This window comes from Brachyistius frenatus, unplaced genomic scaffold, assembly GCF_029030835.1.
Source record: "Brachyistius frenatus isolate BFR_SWC_R1_liver_20210118 unplaced genomic scaffold, ASM2903083v1 Contig_32, whole genome shotgun sequence".
NCBI classification, from domain to species: Eukaryota; Metazoa; Chordata; class Actinopteri; family Embiotocidae; genus Brachyistius; species Brachyistius frenatus.
The window spans coordinates 511,900-534,423 of NW_027210631.1; the positions used below are offsets into that span (position 1 = coordinate 511,900).

A 22,524-nucleotide genomic window follows, 5' to 3' on the forward strand; every position below is an offset into this window, starting at 1 on the left:
AGATTTTATGAGAGTCGTGAGTTGAATGAGAGTCTTCTAAAGGCACCGTGTGATCAGGATGAGAAATAGTGCTACATTTAGGAAGCCTAATTGGTTAACCTCAGTTTGTAAATTATGATGCAAATTTTTGCACCTTAGATGGATTAAACAATTGTGTTTAGAATGAATTATCGTTCATGCCGGAAGATTGATGAGACTATGTTGGGTGCGCGTGGTGTGTGTGTGTTCCCTGCCATGTGTATGTGTGGATATTTGCACAAGCCATGGCTGATGCTGTCATTAAATAGCCCCTTGGCCCCTCTCCTGAATTTGTTTATTCTGCACTGGGCATGGGAGTAGGTGGCAAACAGATGGGCACCCATGAATTATGGAAATTATAGGCTTTGATTAAGCACCACACACTCTGCTGGATAAAAGTAACTCCAGGGTTGCCAAGTTATGTGGTGCAGTGGGCTGTGCCGTCAGTCACTCAGCAGCGTGATGGACCTGATGCTTGATTGATGTTGTTTACTGTTCTGTCTTTAAATAAACAAAGAAGAAAACTGCTGCATTTTTAATGCTGCGTTTCCTGTTCGGTTTGGTCCAGGAGAAAGAGCGCCGTGGTTGGTCCCGTCGTTTTATTTGTAATTCTTGTCTGACTTCTTGATAGAACCGTGTTGAACATGGTTTCTTGCTGAGAGTCACAGGAAAAGATTGATACCAATTTTATATCTGAGAGTGGTATCGATCTTCTCATGTAACTCCTGGCGTGAAAGCGGAAAAAGCATAATTCCCCAAAATGTTGAACTGCTCCTTTGAATGGAATCTCTAACCATCTTAAATTCTCTGGTGGATCCTGATTTACTATGTGGTCAAATTATATTGATTTATTCTGATCATTAATTGTCCAACAAGCTCAGTTTTGAAAATATACCATAAATACAAGAAGTATTTGGCTCCTCGGCTCTCTTTAGCGCCGTAATTCGTCCTTTAAGGATGAGTGTTTGATGCAATTCTGGGCAAATTCGTTCAGGAGCTGGCTGCCAGATAGTTAATCATGTCGCCCATACAATAATCATTGAATTCTTCAGTTATTTTCATCAAATAAAGTCACATTTGTGGTGTTTAATCAAAGCTCTTTTAAAAAGTATTTGATTTGTTTAAAACAGCTCCCAATTATCTCAGCCTTCCCTGCAACACTCCTGCTTCAGCATCTGATACCCCCAGCCCCTCACACACACACACACACACACACACACACACACACACACACACACACACACACACACACACACACACACACACACACACACACACACACACACACACACACACACACACACACACACACACACACATCATCATCATCATCAGCTGTCCACACACACACACACACACACACACACACACACACACACACACACACACACACACACACACACACACACACACACACACACACACACACACCACTGTCCCCATCTCTCTGCTTTCATAAATGAAGAGAGACAGCCTTATCCCGGAACCAACACGGAAAAGCAATTAAAAAGGAATTAAGGGTGTGCAGGGAGAAATTGGATATGTTATCCAACGCCTATTGTAAATGTCAACATTATTACTGTGTTGTTGTTTCCCGGTCCTTTGGCCGCCTTGCCCGTTTTCAGGAGTGACAGTCCATCGTCTGGTGGGCTTAATGAAGCCGTCTCAGCAGCCAGGGTCTCGGTATGTAAGGTGAAGAGTGCTGCTTATCCTCTTCTGCATGCAGCTCTCATTAAGATCCATTTTGCTGGTGAATACAAACACCCCCCCCCACCACTCTTCTCTGTCCCTGTCCTCGAGCAAAATGTCTGTTAAACTTATTTAACACTGCTGCCCTAATACTATGTGAGTTGATACAGTGCTGTAGATTTATCCAGTGGTGTTTTCAGCTCAGATGACACCACCGGGGAGTCGAGATCGTTTCAGCGACGGGTGTTTCTGATAAATCAAAGTCAGATAAATACACAGACAACATCGTTTTTACACTTCACGCTGACATTATTGTGGTAAATTTAAAAAAAAAAATAAGCAGTGGACATGGATTAGAAAATCAAATCTACCTGTTGGTATCATTACGTGAAAGGTGCAAATTCATTTATCTTTCCACCCTTTTCTTTGCCTTGAGATGGTTTTCTATAGTACTTAGAGATGTTAAATCAGATCTGTTTTAGTCTTGGTTATTCAGAGACACAGAGTTTCTCATATGGCCACCAACAAATGTTAGGGTGAATCATCGATGTAGCAGATTCTACTTGTTTTTAAAAAGAAAATGTGACATGAAATAAATGTGTTTCTACACAGTTAGATAAAAAGTATTTCAGGTAATTGAGGTTTTCTCTCAACTCCCTGTCTTAACATATTTATAATATATATAGTTATCATTTACCATGAATATGAATTAACATTGTATGATGTAAATGTGTCAACTTTTCATCTTCTGTCCTCTTTTGTTCTTCTTCTAAGTGGATTTTGGAAATGAATGAAAGTGGAGTTGGAGTTTTTGGAAAAAGTTCTATATGTTCGAGACAGAGTTCAAAGGTCAGTCCAACTAACATTGTAGGTGTTTACTATCTTGACAAAGAACCCTCAAGCATATTTCTAACATGGCAGCTCATATTTGCTCTGATATTTGCTCTGATATACAACTAATTAATAGTTAGTATATTTCATATTTTGATTAAACTCGTTATAAATTAATCACAGCACAGTGTAGAACAGCAAGGACGCCATAATTTTTTGTATATTGGTGAGTGAAAGTGCCATTTACTCAGTGAGAAGGAAATTTACCTGTAAATGAGAGTTTGGAGACAGCGAAAAAGCAATTTCAGTTCCCGTCGGTTCCTGTTGACTGCTGTCCGAGCCGTCAGTGAAAGCAGAAGATGTGACTGTGATGGCAGAGAGAGGAGGAATTACACCGGGATCGAGGCTATCCGAGGTGAACACGGCTCGCTGTATTACTGTAATATGGGAATGTCCTGTTTTATCACACTTTAATTTCCCTAAGGGACTTTTTATTCCACTCCTTGGAGATTTGGTTTCACTGAATTGCTGTTCCTCTGGGTTATGCCTGCTTCTTTTTAGCCTCGTTCTTCAAATTCATGCAGACACTCAGTCAGTACAGCCACAGTCTGCTGCTGTTGGCCACTGAGCAGCTCCACTGGAGCGGGTTGGGGTTTAAGTGGCTTCCTCAAGGGCACCACAGTGGTGTTTGTTGAGAGAGCTCAGTGTTGCTCATTCATTTTCCACACCCAGACATCCCCGGAATTATCTGCCCTGAAATCTTATACCGCAGGTTCAAGTAAGAAGAATAATTCCTTCCTGTGTCTGTGATTATGACACATCCGAGCAGACCACGAAGGTGTGTCTGTCTGTGTGTGTGTGTGGTGTGTGTGTGTGTGTGTGTGTGTGTGTGTGGGTGTGTGGGTGTGTGTGTGGGGGTGTGTGTGTTTTCTTGGCTTCCTTTGTTCTCGCACTCCTGTCTTACAGTCTGTCTTGTGTGTCCCACTTCATCCTGCTGTATAATGGAAGTGGATGACAGCCACATCTGAAGTCATGAGATGAAAGACATCATTTACAAGTTGGTGTCTGGTCTCCCTCTGTGCACCTTTTTCACACGCACGCACGCACGCACACACACACACACACACACACACACACACACACACACACACACACACACACACACACACACACACACACACACACACACACACACACACACACACACACACACACACACACAGACCACTGCTTCACTGATACAAAAAAAACACCAATGAAAGCTTCGTTTCTTTATGAACCTTCTGCATATACAGTGGTCATTTCTATCATATTTTACATTGTACTTCACTGTCACACAAGCTAAATGTATAAATTATAATGTTATGTAAATGTAAATTGGACCAATTGCTCCAAATGATGTCAGTAATTTAAGACAGCACATGCTGAATTACCACATCTTGGAAGTCATCACGTCCCCTGCAGAGCGTTTCTAAATGTACACTGCACTGATGCAACCTTTGACGATAGATTCATCGGTTAGTTTAGAGATGACATTTAACTTTTCAGCTCATTAATAGGAAGGTTGTATATGATGAAATAAAATAAAATTCTACCTTTAGATTGGTAATATAATAGTAAAGCCTTTTCTGTGGGCCATTAACATCTGAAACTTGTTATGGGTATGGACTTTCTGCCACTCTGTTTTTTTCCCGTTTCACTCCTGCCTACAAGGTAGTGCTACATGTGGAAAATGTTGTAATAAATCCTTCAATAGCTCCAGCGGGAGTTGTGTGAAGCAGAATGAACTGCCTCGAGCGATGTCACTTAGTGGGATGAGTCTCAAGACAACAAGTTTGTTTATCTTATCATCTATATCTTGTGTTTCTTCTGGGGAGACGCCCGCTCGGGGCTACATTACCCACCACTACCACGAACTGAATCCTAAACCAAAATGTCAATGGTTTGGTTGCATTGTGGGTAATGTATGCACCAGATTTAGAAAAAAAAAATGGTTCTGTTGCATTACTTTGGATTCTTAACAAAAAAAAAAAAAAAAAAAAAAACGTTCACTGTGAGTCTGAAAACGTTACAAAAGGGAAACGTTAATACTTCTCGGGGTTCGTCAGTCTCAGGTTTCCAAACAAAGCTCATGTCAGTTCGTCAGCTCAACAGGAAAGATGTGAGATTGTGTTCCAAATGTTGTACTTTCGTACTAACACTCACTATATTGAGTGCATAAGTGTGTTCACATTGTCAAGTACGGAAATATGAGTGTGAAACTCTGGACACTTTCCACAAGTAACAATCACCATTTTGGCAAAGTGGCGAGAAGGAACTGCTTGCGATTGCCAACTTGTAAGAGTACTATATCTTCTTATTTTAAGGGAAGAATGGCATGTTAAACAGAGCCATTGGCCTAAGGGCCAGCACACAATTCAACTATGTGTATGAAGAATTTTCTACTAATAACAGTGTTTATTTGGGTTTAGATTAAGCTTTTCATTTAAGCAAATATCTATTTTTCCTGTAATTAGTATCAATTTACATTTACATTGGTCTTTCCTAGGAGCCTACAAGGATATTATTAAGAATTGATGGACTTGTGAAGCCTCACCAGGGTAATTAAATATGAAACAAGTGATCCTGAGCTCCTATACGGCCATAATAAATAATTAGACCTGTTGGCAGCTTAAAGGCTGCACAATGGAAAAAAAAAAAAAATGTTGGAGGGGAGATAATCTTGTTTTTAGTAGATACATGCAATAACTGACAATGACACATGGTTGTTATTCACCTCCTACTTCTTCCTTTGTGTCTGCAGCTTGAGAGTGAAACCTTGAAACAGTCTTTTTCTTCCAATTACGAGAGACATAACCTGCCAGGTCTCATTGTGTTACCGTAATATCTGTTGCTCCTTTTCTCTGCATCCTACTGTACCCTCTGGCATACACAAACGCCACGAGGGGTTAAAGTACAACCTGCACCGGCGTCAACCCTCTGCACCTTGTCTTGATGCCCTTGAGCGGTAATTGGTTGAATCCCCGCAGAATCTGACTTGAGGGCACAGAAATCCACAGCTCCCCAATCAGCCGGCTGTCAATCATTCTGCCAACTAAACTTAAAGCCAGGGATAACTAACAGGCTGAGATTGGAATTTAGAGTTAGAGAGACATAAATCTTTCCGACAAGTTTGTGCTTGGCCAGGTAGTACTCTTATAGGCACGGCTATCACCAAATTGGATGATGGTGATGCTGCCGATATGTCGGTTAGAGGGAAGCCCAACATCTAATTTGTCTTTCACAGCCAGAGAGGATGTGGAATTTTCTTGTTTCAAATATGTAAAAGTGACAACAGCGAGACAGCTCGAATAAAAACACTGAATGGATGTTTTGGCTCTGAATCACAGACAAATCAAAATATATGGGCTTCAGATTGAAATCTCAGTCTTCTTACAGTATTTGTACCAGAAGATGCACACAAACATGTACCATGTGTCAATATATAAATCTAATCTATTGTGTGTTCTTTGCATGAATATTGGGTGATATCGCTAATGCTGCTAAGGCTATTAAACAAAGCCAGTGATACTATGGACGTTTTTTGTTACACATTTATGAATTCAGGAAATGGGTAATTTGACAGTAACTGCCAGAAAGGTGGCCGGTTCAATTACTCAGACCAGCAAGGAAAACAACATCCACGGCTGAGGTGCCCTTGAGCAAAGCATCTAGCCTCAACTACTCCCCAGCTGCAGCAGCTTCCCACTTCTCCATGTGTGTGTGTTTACTTCTCAACAATGGGTTGAATGGAGGTCAAAATCTTGTGTAAAAAAAAAAAAAAAAAATCGTACGATGTAACATCGTGACAAAACGATTCTTCTGCTGAATCCCAATGTCCACTCTCTGGACTTGCAATTTGATCCCTTGTGGACATAATTCACACGTACTGTGATTTGTTCACCATCATTATGTCATGTTTTTGAGGCTACGATAGGCTGTATAGTTTCCTGATAGACGTGCCTTAAGAATACAACAATAACAGGTGTTTTGATTACCTCGATAGACTTTTCCATACTTCTGCATCATAATGTGGTTGAATAGTGTTTCTTGCCAACACGTTTCAAGTTAATTAAGCAGCTTTTTTACACATTCATTTTAAAGTCTTTATTTTTGATTTTTTGTCAACAATTGGAAAGACTACAAAGTCACGTCTGTATTGCTATGAATTGTGGGTTATTAAATCAGTGGCATCTATTGAAGTCAGCATCCCAGGCAGACTCTCTGAAGTCTGCAGAAAGTCTGCTTGAGGCCCCTCGTGGGCTGAATGAATTGTGGGTTTGGACGGCCCTCAGCACTCTGCATCGTCTTTCATGCATTGGATTCAGCCTTCGTCTTTCCTTCCTCCTCCTCTTCTCTCATGGTTTTGGTCTGTGTGCTTGCTTTTAAGTTTTGGTTGTTCTCTGTACTACTTCCTTTGTCTCTCGATTTTTCCCACCAGACGTCTCCTGTGTGTCTCATCGATCTTTGGCTGCATTCCAAAATGTAAAAAGAAAAAGGAGATGATTTGGAACAAATATGTTCCCTTTTAATGCTTCTTCTCTTCTTCCTTTTTGCTAATTGCAACCGGGCGGAGCATTAGCGCCACCAACTCTCTCGACGGCTCAGTCGATGTGACATATCTTATGCTGCACAGAGGATTGTGGGTCAGAACAGTCTGAGTAGCATGCTGGCCTGCAGACTGTAAAAAATATGACCGGATGCAGTTGGACATCCTGGTACTTTTTGGCATACTACCTTTCACATACTATGTATTGGGACATACTAAATCTTTTCCTGGCATGCTAAATAGTATAGTACTATTGATATTGGAACGAACAGCATCCCTTTAAGTATGTTCTCCTGCCTGCCACACCCACCTCACCTGCTCCCAGTTCCCCAGTCTGCCCCACCTGCTTTAACTTGACAATCACCAAGTCAGTATTATAGCGTTCACTTCAGCAGCATGCCTTTGCCTGTGTTCCTCGTGTTTTTGGTGTAATCTTGTTTTGTTCTGGCTTTTCATTTGTTGTGTTTATTTTAATTTTGCCTGGACTTTTTGGTTTCCCAGGAAAGTAAGTAAAGTTATTTTGTTGCTTTAAATGCTTGTGTCTCAGTCATAGGCCCAATCCCAATGTCCACCCTCACAGACTCACAGACTTTGGGGCGTATTCCCGGCCAGTCCGCAAGGGTTTAGGGCTGTCCCACTGTCAAATCACTGAGTCCATGAGGGCTCCCTGGCGGACATTTTGAGCCCTTTAAGCCTTTCCGTAAGTATGCATTTCTGCAGATTTTGCCTAACAGTTCACAGCCCACAGTTCACAGCAAATTTTGCGACATATTAAACGTGATCGTCTTCTCTCTAATAAGGTCCGGCTGCAGCTGGAGCCTTCTCGTTGTCCTGCCCATTGTCTGCTGCCCACAGAATGTAAACAAACTAAGCATGGAGGGTGTTAAAAGTGACAGCGCTTGCTGCTGTGGTTACTTATTGCACGTTTGTAAGTTAAATGTCTGCATTTGATTTACCAATGTTAATGCCTTTTCTGGTAATTAGCTAAAATGAATAAACATTATACAGGCCTAAATATAGCCAACGTATGGGCATCTATCTATCTATCTATCTATCTATCTATCTATCTATCTATCTATCTATCTATCTATCTATCTATCTATCTATCTATCTATCTATCTATCTATCTATGTACCTATGTACCTATGTATTTATCTATCTATCTATCTATCTATCTATCTATCTATCTATCTATCTATCTATCTATCTATCTATCTATCTATCTATCTATCTATCTATCTATCTATCTATCTATATTTTTCATTATTCATTTAATCATTCTTTTTTTGGGGGGGAGGAGGGTTCTTTTCTAATGGCAGTACAAGCAGGATGTGATGTCACAATGGAGTGTCTCATTTTGCTTTTTCTTTTGTCCCCTCATGAACTCAAACACTACAGCTGTGACATCAGCTAATTCAGTGAGGGTTTAGGGTGGACATTGGGATCGGGCCATTCATTTGGGTCCTTCCTCCTGCTCAATCATGGCATCTTCTGCTGTAGTAGCCATTCCAGAGGAAGAATTTGGTTTCCAAGGTCTGTTTATCTGTAAATATAAGTGGAACACAATGTTTGATGATTATGTGTACAATATTTGTATTTCTCCAGTTTGACATTTTGTTCTTTTGCATTTAAAAAGATTTCAAATAAAATGTAAAAATAAATCTGACCAAGTTATGCAAATTACTGACAATGTATATATATTGGGTAATGGTGCATTGGGAAAAAACAACAACTGTGAAATGCAAAAATAACACAACTGTTATTGCTTTATTCTGGTTGGGACCACTAATACCAAAAGATGATATTCTCTGAAGTGGTGGCATAAAAACAATTCTGCTTTTCAAAGCAGTATTAAAGAGCAATTTATTTCCTCTCGGTGTTGTGTACGTTTTCCTTGAGGGCAACAACAGCGGAAGAGCCTTGTGGTCAGAAAAGGCGTCCTCCGCCTCATGTTCGAGCCCTATAACCCTCACATTGTCCCTGCAGAAGCGTCCTTGTAATCATGACTCTAAATCTGTACGGGGTCCATGAGTGGCTGACCCTGCCGGCAGTAACGCAGCAGCTCGGGAATCGATAGAAAATTTGAAGTTTCACAGGCCATACTGCTGCTGATCGTTGATCACAGGAAGGACAGCAGCTGACAGTAATCCCATTCAATAGTGACGAATGCCACAAAGGATTATCTGCTCCTACACTCGGGGGCACTCCATGCTATTTCTAAAGTAAACAGTTGTAACTTAAGAAACATATTACCCTTTATTTGTCCAAATTTGTTGAGCATGTATTTACTACTCCTGTCCTTGCAACATTAAGTACTTTTAATCATGTTGATGTTTCTTCAAGGGTTTGTCGCTAGCAAGCGAAGAGCACAACCAATTGAAAACTAGAATAATCGCCTTGCGGTTGTTCACCTCCTCCAACCAGTTGCAATGTATATCCATTCTGTGCAGACTCCTATTATATGCAGTGAAGACGTTGAAGGAATGTTTTGGCTGATAAAGCGGATTCTGATCGAACACGGCCTTGTAGCCATGATACATTGTGTAGTGTCGCTTCAAATATGTATGTTGCAGCAAAGAAGCTGCACATTCGGGAACATGAAGGCTTCACACACATCTTCAACTCATGACTGACACTCAAGATTATTGTCACTAATTCCATTTCCAATTTAGTATTGGCCCTTCTCTTACTAAGTCATGTTTTTTTTTTTAAATAAAAAATAATGATGTCACAGGGAAGTTGAACTTTTCAATATATAATGTTATCACTGCATCATCTTATACACTTAGACATGCATCTGAAATATTGCCATAATAAGCACATGAATTCTTGAGTTATGGCCACAAACACCATTGAAAGTCGAAATCAAATCAAAACAATTGAGCCAAATTTGAAGAAATTCCTTTAAGATGTTTCTCCTCTACTTTGACAAAATGAAAGTGTCTGAGAGCTACTCGTGTTCGGTTGAAGACCCCTGCTTTAGACCAAGTGAATGTTTGTACCAAATGTGAAGGAATTTCCTCTTGGCAAAATTGCCTTCACGAGCGTGAAACAAACATCCTGCATCCATTCTGCCAACTGGATAATGCTGGCGTCTGTGAAATTCAATGGCCGGCTGTTTGTAATTGGTCCAGGCAGGAGGAGGGACTTTGATACCACATGACCTACCAGCTCTGGTTGCAAATAATCACCCGTGCAAGATATGAGTGCCCAACTTTAGGCAGAGTCTGTGATCGAGTGCATAGGTATCTTACAAGATTCAACTGGTATGCAATAGTAGATGAAAAGTTATGACCAGCCTTTACTAATTTCAAGGGAATCCATCCGATAGCTGTTGACACATTTGACTGAAAACCAAACATGTCTTCATGTTGGAATTCAGAGTCAGTGGCTCACCACGCTTGGTCGGATTCATCATCGCAGGGACATGAATGTGAGCAAAAAAAAAAAGATTGGATATCCATCACAAAGAGTGATGGACCAACCAGCAGACAGACCCACGCTGCTGTGTGGCTGAAACATCGCAGAAGAATGACTGGTGCTGCCACATTTACTCAAAATGTTGTGCACATTTTTATTCCAGCATTCGAAGAGGTCTGCGCCATCTCCGCCTGCCTCGTGCAGCAAACCCACGCTGAGCACCGCTCCCATTAACATTCAGATTGATCAACTCTCTCCCATAATTCATTTCTGCTCTGGTGGGAGCATTGTCACAAAGCACAAGTGGCCATCCAGTTGTTTGATGAGCATGATAATTATTTTTGCCATATGCCAAGGCTTTCTGAAGCACCTGATCTGAACCCGGCATGAGACAGAGATGGGCGGAAGCCAGGCGACACTGTTTGCCGCCGACAAACCATCTTTATTGACAATCTCTTTATTCATTATTTACTCCTTTATCTTTCACTGTTTGCCCCTTTTTTTTTTTTTTAAACAACAAAAAAAAAATCGTTCTCGTCTTGGCCATTCCTTCAACTGCCCTCCCTCCCTCCCCTCTTTTCACTCTCTCACCCCCAGCCCCCACCCCCCATCCCGTTCACTTGATTATGTCGAGCCAGAGTCAGGGAAAGTGTCACTATGGAAACAGGGGCAGAGGCAGTGGAGGGCTGTCTATGGGAGAGGGGGGTGTGTGTGTGTGTGGGGGGGGGGGGGCGGTTTGGGGGTGGTGATGAAAAGGAAGAAAAAGGCTGAGAACAGGCCAGCGCTAAGGAACCAACGAGGGGTCATCTTACGCAGATCTTATTAAAAAAAAAAAAAAAAAACGGGCAGGAAACAAATTAATTTTATTCACCAGTGAGAGGAAAGTGGAAACGCACAGCTGGGTGATATGTTCTTATCAAAAAAACCTGACTGTGCCTTAAGTGAATCTCTTTTATCCCAGCATCTGTCAGCCCGCTCTCAACACACTGTATTCTGAATGACCAGAAACCTTAAAGTCCTTCATCATCCCCTGGTTAGTGTCTTCCAGTTGCAGGTCTTTAAATGCATCTTATATGAAAGCAAACTAAATATCTTTGGGGTTTCGGTCTGTTGACCGAATGTAGAAATACCTCAAGTTGAATAAAGGAGAATCTTATCACAGCCATTTTTAACCATTTTTGGGATATTATAGAGACAAAACAATTCGTCAATCTTCTGAAAAACAACCAGATTATGAAAATAATTGTTACTAGAAGCCTGAGCCACATGTCATATTGCAATATGTACTGTCATCTTCCAGAGTTTGTATTGTTCTGAACCACAGAGTGCAGAAAACTCACCTTTAATGGGATGAGTTTTTGATTTAATTTTTAGCAACACATCAGCCCTACTTTGTAGAAAAAGTCACGATAAAAGCTCCGATTTCCTTTGTCACCCCTGAGTTCGAGGAGCAGGCTGGTGTAGGAGAAAAGGAAAAGACAGGAAGGAGCAGGTTAGAGAAGGGGAGGAGTAGAAAGAGGAGGGGAAAAGAGGAGGAGAGGCAGCATGGGAGGGAGGGAGGGAGGGAGGGAGGTATGTTAGTGAGAGGGGCTGAGACAGTGGCAGAGCGAACCAGAGGCAGGAGGGAGGCGCAGAAGGAGCAGTTCTCCTCCCGAGTCCCCATCCCAGAGAAGACAGAGAGGGAGAAGACAGAGAGAAGTCGACAGTCCCGCCTCGCCGGTGCATCCCCTGCAGCTCCTGAAGTTCAAAACCAAGATGTCCTTTACAGAGGTACGTTACCTCTCACTGTCTCCTCTCCACCTTTTCATCTCTCCTCGTCAGGGGTGTCAAGTAGTGTGTACAAAGATCCTGCCAAGTACAAGGCTTTTTTTTTCAGCAGCAGGTTGCTCTGTGTGTGTGTGTGTGTGTGTGTGTGTGTGTGTGTGTGTGTGTGTGTGTGTGTGTGTGTGTGTGTGTGTGTGTGTGTGTGTGTGTGTGTGTGTGTGTGTGTGTGTGTGTGTGTGTGTGTGTGTGTGTGTGTGTGTGACTAGATGGAGCAAAATGGGGTTGGATTTATCAAAATGTCAGGAGCGATTCTGCTGAGATGTAGTTTCTTTGACATTTGAAGACTAAAAACATTTCCTGCAATCAGAGTCGTCCTCAGCGCAGTGTGACCTGGTGTTACAAAGGACAGTCAGTCAGTTCACAAACTTGATTCTCAGGGTGTTGCTGTTCTCTCATCTTCTCATCCTTTTTTTTGACAAATAACTGACCGAGAACTACAAAAAGGAGCTTGTTTGGTCTCTTTCTTACTTGCATGTGCTCAAATAAAGCTATCATATTTTTGTTTTTGTACATTCTTGGTTTAAAGTAGTCATACTGATAATGTTGCACTTATTTTAAATGATTCCCTGATAGATTTCTGCTCAGTAATAGCACACAATAGTCACTGAAACCTCAGTTCTCAGCCACATTTCATCTGATGAAGTGTATTTGCAGCTAACAGACTGCTCCTCTGACCTAAGTCTCCCTCAGTATCTGTCAACCACTCTCTTCATTAGTGCCATTAAGGTCAGTCTAATGTTATCAGACACGTTGGTGATATTGATCTCTCCTCGGCTGTTCCCGGGGGAGCTATAGCCCAGACGAGCTCCTGTAGTCTTAATTTTTTTTAAACTATGCTTCTCGTGCAGCGGATACCGTTCCAGAGGGGAGTGGAGGATTATTGAGTGCAATAGCGCAGGGTTTGTCTTTGTGCAGATGTCATGATGTCATACTAACTGGACCCTCATGGCTGCACAGCAGATTTTTTTTTTTTACATGATAGAGGGGAAGCAATTTATCCTGTGATGAAGATGTGGTGTTAATGTCATGGTTAAGTGAGATGATGCCAGTGTTTTCTTTTTATTAAAGGTTTGTGGAGCAGATAGAGCATGATATGATCCTGTGTTTTTTGACATTGTGATGTTGCAGGAATTGTGCGACAGCCTCATGTAGTAGTATGATGTCATTTTGGCTGCTTCAACTCATCTTAAAGCAAATTACTGTCTCACAGCTAGAAGGCGGATTATCCTTTGAAATACATGTCAGAAACAGAATACATTAGACTGTTGATTATTTGTGGAAAATGTTCCTCGTTTCAGCAAATAATTCTGTAATTACCATAATTTCCACGGCCTCACAGAAGCAAATAAGAGCTTTTTACAGAGCTTTTTGCTGCTTTGTTCCAGTTTGCTGTATAATTTAGTGGCTTAGCATTCCTATCTTGTTATAGAAAATACCTCATTATTAATTTTCAGTGAGCATCCTAATGTTCTCTGTGTAATCTCAGCTCAACCGCTGTTTATTTACTTATGTCTTCTATGAAAAATGAAGGGACCGTTTGTTTTGCATAATACCTGTTGGTGAGAACATAAAGGACAAGGTTATCCCACTAAATAAATACATTTTTTATTTTTGATTAACCTGGGGATGACTTCCCTCTTTAATCAATTATTTGTTTTGTCTATAAAATGTAAGAAAATAGTGAAAAATATGCATCATAGGTTTCCAGATCCCAATATGAAATCTTCACAGTGCTTCAGTCCAACAATTTAGACCTAAAAGATATTCAGTTTATCAGCTGAACTTAAACAGTTAATCATTTATCAGAATTAGTGCTGAAACAGAAAACTATTCTGTGTCTTGACTTATCGATGAATCTACTAACTATATTTTCTACACTGTGAAGTGGTTGTGAGACTGATATGCTGGTAGTGTTGTGGCCAGACTGTACTAACTGTAGTCCTACAGTAGATGCATGTATTCATGTGCCTGTGGGCAGCATCTGTGGATGTGTGGACGTGTGTGCGGATGGCAAAGAAAGTATATGGAGATCAATGCAAGCAGCTGTTCTCTCTATACTTCAAACGGCGCTCTGTTGTTGGCGCGGCAACGCTCCGACAGGCCTTGCGCGAGGGGATCAAAGGCTAATGAGACAGCCATCGCACAAACGCACCCGGCAGACCCATGAATATTGATTCGGCTCAGGAGAGAGATGGAGGCAGGGTGTCTTCACTCGCTCAACAGCAGCCGGATAAATTAAAGAGGGGGAGGGGGCGAAGCTGGATGTCGGAAGGACTTTGGGGTTTAAAACGTGCTGAAATACTGTATGTGGTCAAGAGCTGAACGTGCTCGTGGAAGATCTCATTTAAACTGGTTAAAGGTGCTGAAAATGTCGATTTTACTTCATCTATAGTCCACGTCGGAGCTGCTGGGAGTACTGCAGCTGCCACTATTACTTGCATCAACTTAAAGTACAGTGAGTGCAGTACTGAAATACGTCCAAACTCCTACAGCAACTCCTACACTACAAACAACAAACTAATAAATATATAGCCAGATTAATCAATAATATTAAATAAATTATTAGTTTCAGACCTTTCATCAAATAAGACAGTATTTTATTGTGTTGTGAAGGAAGTGTCTGAAGGACAATGCAATTTATCTTCTTTCTATCTTTGCTGTAAAATATTTATCCTTATTTGAAATTAGTTGTGAATGAGGACTAAATCCGCATCTAAAAAGGCGACTGCAATGGGACACTAAGGCGTGTTGATTCTGCAACCATCAGAATGAAGACCATAACCTAACTTTTGCTACAACACTGCGTTGTGCAACATATGATCGCCTGAAGGTGAAATTCTCCCAATAAAACAATGCTTCTTACTGCAGGGTGGCTGTTTTATCTTGCAGCGCCTCCTGAGTGTCAGCCCTTTCTTTCCGCCAGTGATCGACAGCTACATGACGTGTTAGAATTATCTCCTTCTCTAAACATCGGCAAGCATCTTCCCCCCTTTGGCTAAGTTTGTAAAACAAATGAGTAAAACAAGGTGACATTTAGGATTTCACCATCCACTACCCGGCTGAAGGTAAAGAACACAATGAAATGTTTCTCAGCCCATTCCTGCTGTCAGCAGGCAGGCAAATAGACACTGGAAGGAGGACAAGTGGAGAGGCAGGCAGGCAGGGAGAGGAAGACTGATGTTGCAGGAAGGCCGTCTACAGCATGTGGGCGACCGTGCTTCTATCTTGACTCTGGGTCGTAAATCAAGCCTCCCCTGCGGGCCCTATCTTCCATGCTCAGACCTTCACAACAGCTTGTTCTCCAGCCTGTGACGAGAAGGGCTGTTGTCACAGCAGCTATCGATCGTGTGGGATGAGTTTGTCGGACCGGGGGATTTCACCCATCTGAGCGTGGCCACTGAAGTGTCCCGTCTTGTCTGTGGGCTACATAGTCTGCTGAATGCCAAGCCGCCACGAGCGACTGTCAGCTGTAGCTCACACAGTTTCAGTCCAAAGAAAAGGTCTCTGTGAGTCAGAATAAACTAAGAAGAAGGACTGTAGTCTGTTTAGATGGTAAGTTTGTAATATTTTATACTTTAGTAGACTGGCAACACAGTCTGTTTTCCTTTCATTTAGTGCATGCTGGGACTGCTTCCAAACCAAAATGGCCCCAAAAAGAGAAATAATCTGGTGTAGAAATGTTGAACATTTAAAGGACAATTTGACATTTAATGAAAATGGGAGCTGAGTGGATTCATAACCGCTTTCATGTTTGCTCGGTATGAAGCCTCAGCCAGTTAGCTTAACTTAGCATATAGAGTAGAAACGTTGTGAAACAGCAAACCTGCGTGTTTCCTTCAGCCCCTTTAAAGCTCACAAATGAAGAAATTTGATCTTGTTTGTTAATCCGAGGTAAACCAAAGTGTAAAAAACATCAAGTTGTGGTTTAATGGAGAGTTACATGCTGAACTATGTCTTGGCCAGGCGCAGTGGAAGCTGGTGGCAGTTTTTGGTTTTTGGAATTTTTAGCGTGGGCAGTTTTTGTTGGACGCCGTTGCCAAAAGAGAGACGTATGCGAGTTATGCAGGAAAGTGTGATGCCTTACCTCGACAAAGGTGTACTGGAGACCTTTAAAATGCAGATAAACCGGGAAAGACAATTAAAACCAGCAGGGCTGAGCGGGCAGATGCCCTTCAAGTGTCACGTAATACTACATTTAGACCTATAAAAAGCAGCTTAGGGGCGTGATACACGGCTTTCTCAACTTGTGTTGTTGGTGTTTTTAATAGCTGCTAACGTTACGGCTAGAATTGTGTCTGCAAACGATAATGTCTGGCAGTTTATAGTTTTTGGTTGAGTTCAGGAGAAACTTTGCAAAGGGAACCAAAGAATTTGGAGGCGTCAGAAGCTCACGTGCAATGCATTCTGGTACATGTGGGCACTGCTGACACGCCTCTGGGGCTATGGTGAATATAGCACACACTGACGAATTTATTGCTTCAGCTGACTACATTTACCATCAACACTGAGTGGACAGCCACATAAAAAGTGCCGAATTTTTCCTTTGAGACAAAGCATTCAATGTACCCTCGGCGACGCCACAGTGTTGTGGAGGCTACATCCGTACACTTTATCATCCACTCAGTCGCTCCTGCTTGGTTCATACATGACCAGACTGACAATATGTTTTAATGAGTACTTGGTGAAAAACTGAAATTAAATCAAAGCCAATGCAACTTTAATTTCAGAATAGTGCTCCTTAAAAAAAACAAAAAAAAACCTGTGCAGTAATGGATTTCCAATGGCATGCTCACCAAAATCAGCCTACTTTAAAACTAAGTGGGTGAATTATTCACTATTGCTCGCGCCACTCTTTAAAAGCCAATTAGGTGAAAGTTTCATGGAAATCAGGGAAAGTATTTGATCTCTTGATGTCATTTTGAATTCAAGGGGGAATAAATTACACAAATTTGACAGTTCCAAAATTAAAGAGCCCATCCCTCTGACACTTCTGTCAGGTGAATACTTAACAAGCTAAATTATGGGATTTTATTTTATTTTCCACCACTTTGGCTTGTTTGATACATGCGTGCACCGATCTTCTGTTTCATTTAGCAACGCATATTTTGAAAGATTTTCTGATTTATGAGACAATAAAGGTGTCGTTTATTCACGGAAGTCCATTTTAAAGAAAGGTTTAAATGTCCAAGCAAAAACATCTTTGACATCGGCGCCTAAACTCCTTTCATCGCAGAGAGGCACCAAAAAAAATTAGTAATTTCTGAAACAGAAAATTAATTTCATTTAACTGGTCTCAGAAGTGGCATGCAAATGTATTGAAAGTGATAAAAGCAGTAATATTGCGCCACCATGTCACCAGTGCCTCAACGTTCTTTGTCCTCAGGCAGTTTCAAAGCATTTCTTCATCTTGTTTCCTCAGCCTGAAAGCCGAGTTTGTGAAACTCCACCGGCGCTGCACACACCCACTCAACCTCCCAGCCTGCTGAGAGCACTTGAAAGCAATTTTCTTTTAATCAAGTTCACTATAAAGGCCCCTATGATGCCAACCTCGGCAACACTACCATTTTGTTTTTTTCACCTCCATCTTTCTGCATTATATTGATTTCTTTATGAGCGGCATGAAATACTGTTTACTGACGGAGTGAGAATTCCCTGGGTTTATTGGTCTTTCAGGACACATACAAATACCGGTGCACTCGTAAGTGAATTATTTCAAATATTTACATAGGGCTACACCTAACAATTATTTCCATCATTAAGTAATCTGATGTAGGTATTGAAATGCCTGAAAGATAGAAAAATATAGGGCCCAATAAAAACAATTCGCTTTGATTTGCCTGATCATCAGTCCAAAACTCTAAATTAACTAACAAACACTAGAAAAAGGAAAACAATGCTGTTGTTTGTTTGTAAGGGACAAAGCATAAAGGTGCAATGATAAAAGTGTAAAAAGGTTAAATTTCTGATTTTTATTTCAAGACAAAATTGTTAACAAATGGCAAAGTCTAAAAAAATTGAAATACACCAAAAGAATCTCCACTGAACAAAAAGTTGCAAAGACTTGAGGATAACTCAACAGACCTAACCTGGCAAATGACACAGCAGGGGGGTAAACACACAAACCTAAAGCTATCCCCAAAATAAATAACTATCAAAACAACTATCATTACAAACCAGGAATAATTCTTAATTTAATTACAGAGGACAGAATAAACATCTTCTTTAAGATGTTCCACCGGTGGCCCCCCCCCTTCTCTCATTTAAATATTGGACTCTTCCATTTCCTGTCTGCTGGTGTAAGAGGCCATCTTTCCCTTCAATTAGGCTTTTTGTTTGTAAGAGGAGCGCGGCAAGAAGAAAAAATGTAAGTACTAGCTGTAAATTAAAGACACATAAAGCAGCACGTTAATTAAAATGTGTGCACCCAAATTAGAAAACAAACTGTCCACGGAATGAAGCCTGTAATGAAATGGGCAGTGTGACTTAATTGTGTTTGTTCATTTCATACTTTATTAGTTGGATACAATATAAGCTGGCAGTATAGGGACACGCATTGAATCAATGTCAGATATTTAGTGTGATCGATAACTTTCAAAAAAAATTATTTAGTGTTTGAGGAAGAATAGCAGCAAATGTTCGACACAAGCTTAAAAAAGTGACTGAAATATTTAATCTATCATCAGAATAGTTGCCAATTTATTTTCTATTTGGTCAACTGCTCGATTAATCAGTGCAGTTGTATTCATTTTACAGGTGGCCGAGGTGGAGCTACTGTTAAATCGATCCCAAACCAGGCTTTGGATAAATCTCAACTAAATATTGAGTGATATAGGCCTGGAAAATTTATATTAAACCATCTGAGATGTGACAGCGGAAATCACTCTTTGGTGAAACTGTAAAAATAACAACTCACAGATGCTTGAAATGTGCCCCAACCAAAAATTTTAATCATTCAAGATCTTAATCTGTAATATAACAAGTATATATAACTGCTAGATAAATGCAGTGAATTAAAAGGCACAATGTTTCCCTCTGAATTGTACATTGAAATATTAAAGTATGGTAATACGTGGTTTTGTTGGCTCAGTATGAGCACATCTCGTGCTCCTCCACTTCTTCCATCCCTCCTGATGTCCTCAGGGAGAGAAGTTTGCTGTATCATATAAGTGGAGAGCACATCTTACAACCACTTAATAGTCACTGACCTTGAGAGTAAAGTGAGTGTTGCCCTGCTGCATTGTTAATTCAGGTGAGTGTTTAGACAAGAGCACCTTCTTTGACACATTAAGACTGCAGCCGTGTACTTTATCTCGCAGCTTCAGAAAGGCCTCTAGTGATAAGTGACAGAACAGCAAACAAGAAAATAGACTTCTAAAGAAGGATTTATGCACCTTTTAGTACAGCAAAGGCATCATTTGCCAGATTTATGGCCTGTTGTGATGAAAAATCTAAGCTTCCTTCCTCCAAGTTTGAAGTTGTCCCTTAATTTACACTCTCATCAGTCAAAAAGGAATGATTTTCTCTACCCTAATGAACAAACTGCCAAAATGTGACGGTAATTATTATGACAAACAGCCGTCTGACAAAGCGTTTAAAATGTTCTGACCTGAATGTTGATGACTTTTAGACTGACCCACTGACACAATTTGCCTCTTAAAGCTACAGTGAATTTTTTGCTCACATGGGGGAAGCTAAAACAAGCTGTAAACACAATATTTCTGTTAATCTTCATGACTAACGTGTTAAAAAAAAAAGCACCTATTTACACATCCAGCAGGTACAGAGCAAAATTATTTTTCATTTAGAGTAGTGTTCCTGCCCATCTGGTGATTCTCTCTTTTTAGCTCTAGTTTTGGTCTAGTCCAACTTCTGAAAAAATATTTCTAAAACCATTACTCTGCTAACCGAGTCTGTTTGCTGTTTCCTTCTGCCAGATAATTTGCAGTGGGAGCTGTTTCAGAGAGACAGCTACGTACTGCAACCATAGACTATATAAAAGTGGACGTAGTTTTCAGGCCTGAGTGATGCCGATGCGAAAGTGCCTTAAACTACGATGCCACTGAGGTTCACAAGAGGCTGGCTCCAAAAAGGCCCTGGCTCCATTTAACTTCTCTCCATATCATCTGAACATAATTTCATCATTAATTCGATATTAGACCTAAAAAAAAAAAAAAAGCAGAATGTTTGGGTGCGTGTCGGTTTGATTGACAAGCCTGTGGTGCAGTCAGGTTTCCACCATAGGTGGGCGTGGTGTAGTGTCTTCAGAGATATGGTCACTTTTGGCATCCAAAATACCAAGATGGCAATGGCCAAAATGTCAAAATCGAGGCTTCAGAACGGCAGTTCACAAACCAAAGGGTGACGTCGCTGTTGGTGCAGCTTGGCTGTTATCAGGCTAGGATGCGCATGCTGAAAATTCACTACGCGCAACACCCTGCACGTTACAGTCATTTGATCTTTTCATGTCGTAAAAACCTTCATTATGTTTCTTCTCTTTAAGATGTTGCACATAATATATACAGTTTTAGTGTTTGTACACAATTTGGTATCCTTTATGTTTGGATGTTTGAAAGCAGATGTAATTCCTTGATAAGTTTTGGTCGACTCTGTGTACGTACTAGATGTATATGGGCACAGATGAAATGCAACACAAGTCTAACTCATAGTCTGCCCTATTATCATGTGGCACAAATGTTTGTTCAAACTCTAAAAAATTATTGAACTGAAATGTCAGCCTTGCAAAGATTTCTACATCCAGGCTTAAAAAATGTGCCGAAAATCATTTAGTGTGACAAGAATGAGACGAGCGTCTCCAATTGTACCGATTTATTTTTTTTATTTTTTTTTACACATCTTGCAGGTCAAGAGAACATGATGTACTGAAAATGTTGGCTGTGAGTGAACCTGAAGAGACTGACTGTCCTGAACACACAGGTGAGTCTCTACTCTTACCATCTCCTCGCAAAGAGTAATGACTAAAATCCTTGAAATGATGGATGGCAGCTCAGAGTTAAGATCAGACATTATGAAGTGTGAGCAGTGCATGATGTGTCAGGATGTTGAGTCAAGTGATCCCTCAATGTATCTGTAGTGTTTTATAATAGGAGTCATCTATTAATTACAGAATGGTTTAATTTGTATATAATCTACTGCAACAAAAAACAATGAAATATCAATATGAATGATGCATTTTCCATTTGCTGATTTATGTACAGACTCCAAAGTACATCAAGCTTGTAAAAAAAGAAGAATCTCAGATCAATACTGTAATCCTCGACTCTCGTTTCTATGATTTTTAAAGTGGTACACATGGCACCATCAGAGAAGCTGCACATTTCACCTGCATCTCAACCTCTCCTGCTGCCAATGAATTCAATTCAATTTTATTCATATAGCCCCAAATCACAATGCAGGTTATTTCATGGTACTTAACACTTTAAAGTCCTTACAGCAGAACTTTACAACATTATACAGAGAAACCCAACAATTCAACAATTCCCACATAAGCTAGGAGGGAAAAACTTCTCTTTAAGGGAGAAAAAAACATTCATTCCCAAGAGGAAAAACCTGTTGTGCCCATACAGACTACAACACTGAGAGCTTCAGCAATGTGGCTTCAGCCTGCAGAGACACACACACACACACACACACACATTCCCAGGAATAATGACCATTGCCTACACTATAAAGCTTTTACAAACAAAGCGCACACTTCCATTGAATGCATAAAAAATGAGCTTCCCTGCTCAGACTCACTCAAACAACACTGAGACTTAAACTGAAAAAATGAATCGATAGAAATTAAAAGTTGCTTAATCAAATGTGCAAAACCATATTAAAGTAAATTAAACCCCTCCATGACCATCTAATAAGAAAAACTATTTTCAGGAAATACTGAAAAATATAATGGTTAAAAGCGCTGAAGCCAAAGCAAAGCAATTTATAACCTACTAATCAGGAGGTAACAGCATAAGCGGAACTATTGTCACATAGATCAAGTATGAAAATTACATCCTTCCCAGCTGCCTGCTTAATGTGTTTTAATGAAACTCCAAAAAGAACCACTTTAAACTTTAAAAGGTTCTTTAACCAGTGAAATGAGAAATGAATACAGCCCTGCAATATCTTTATATTGGTTATTAAAGTGTGCCGCT

At 40.6% G+C, this 22,524-nt stretch overlaps 1 long non-coding RNA gene across 1 annotated transcript in view; it reads left to right on the top strand.

Moving 5' to 3' along the window:
• The first annotated feature begins 12,188 nt into the window (after positions 1–12,188).
• LOC138621728 (uncharacterized) overlaps positions 12,189–22,524 on the top strand; it is a 50,712-nt gene continuing 40,376 nt past the window's right edge. The window contains exons 1-2 of the long non-coding RNA XR_011310957.1: positions 12,189–12,316; positions 21,231–21,304. This is a non-coding gene — a long non-coding RNA (uncharacterized lncRNA). The remainder of the gene's footprint in view (positions 12,317–21,230; positions 21,305–22,524) is intronic.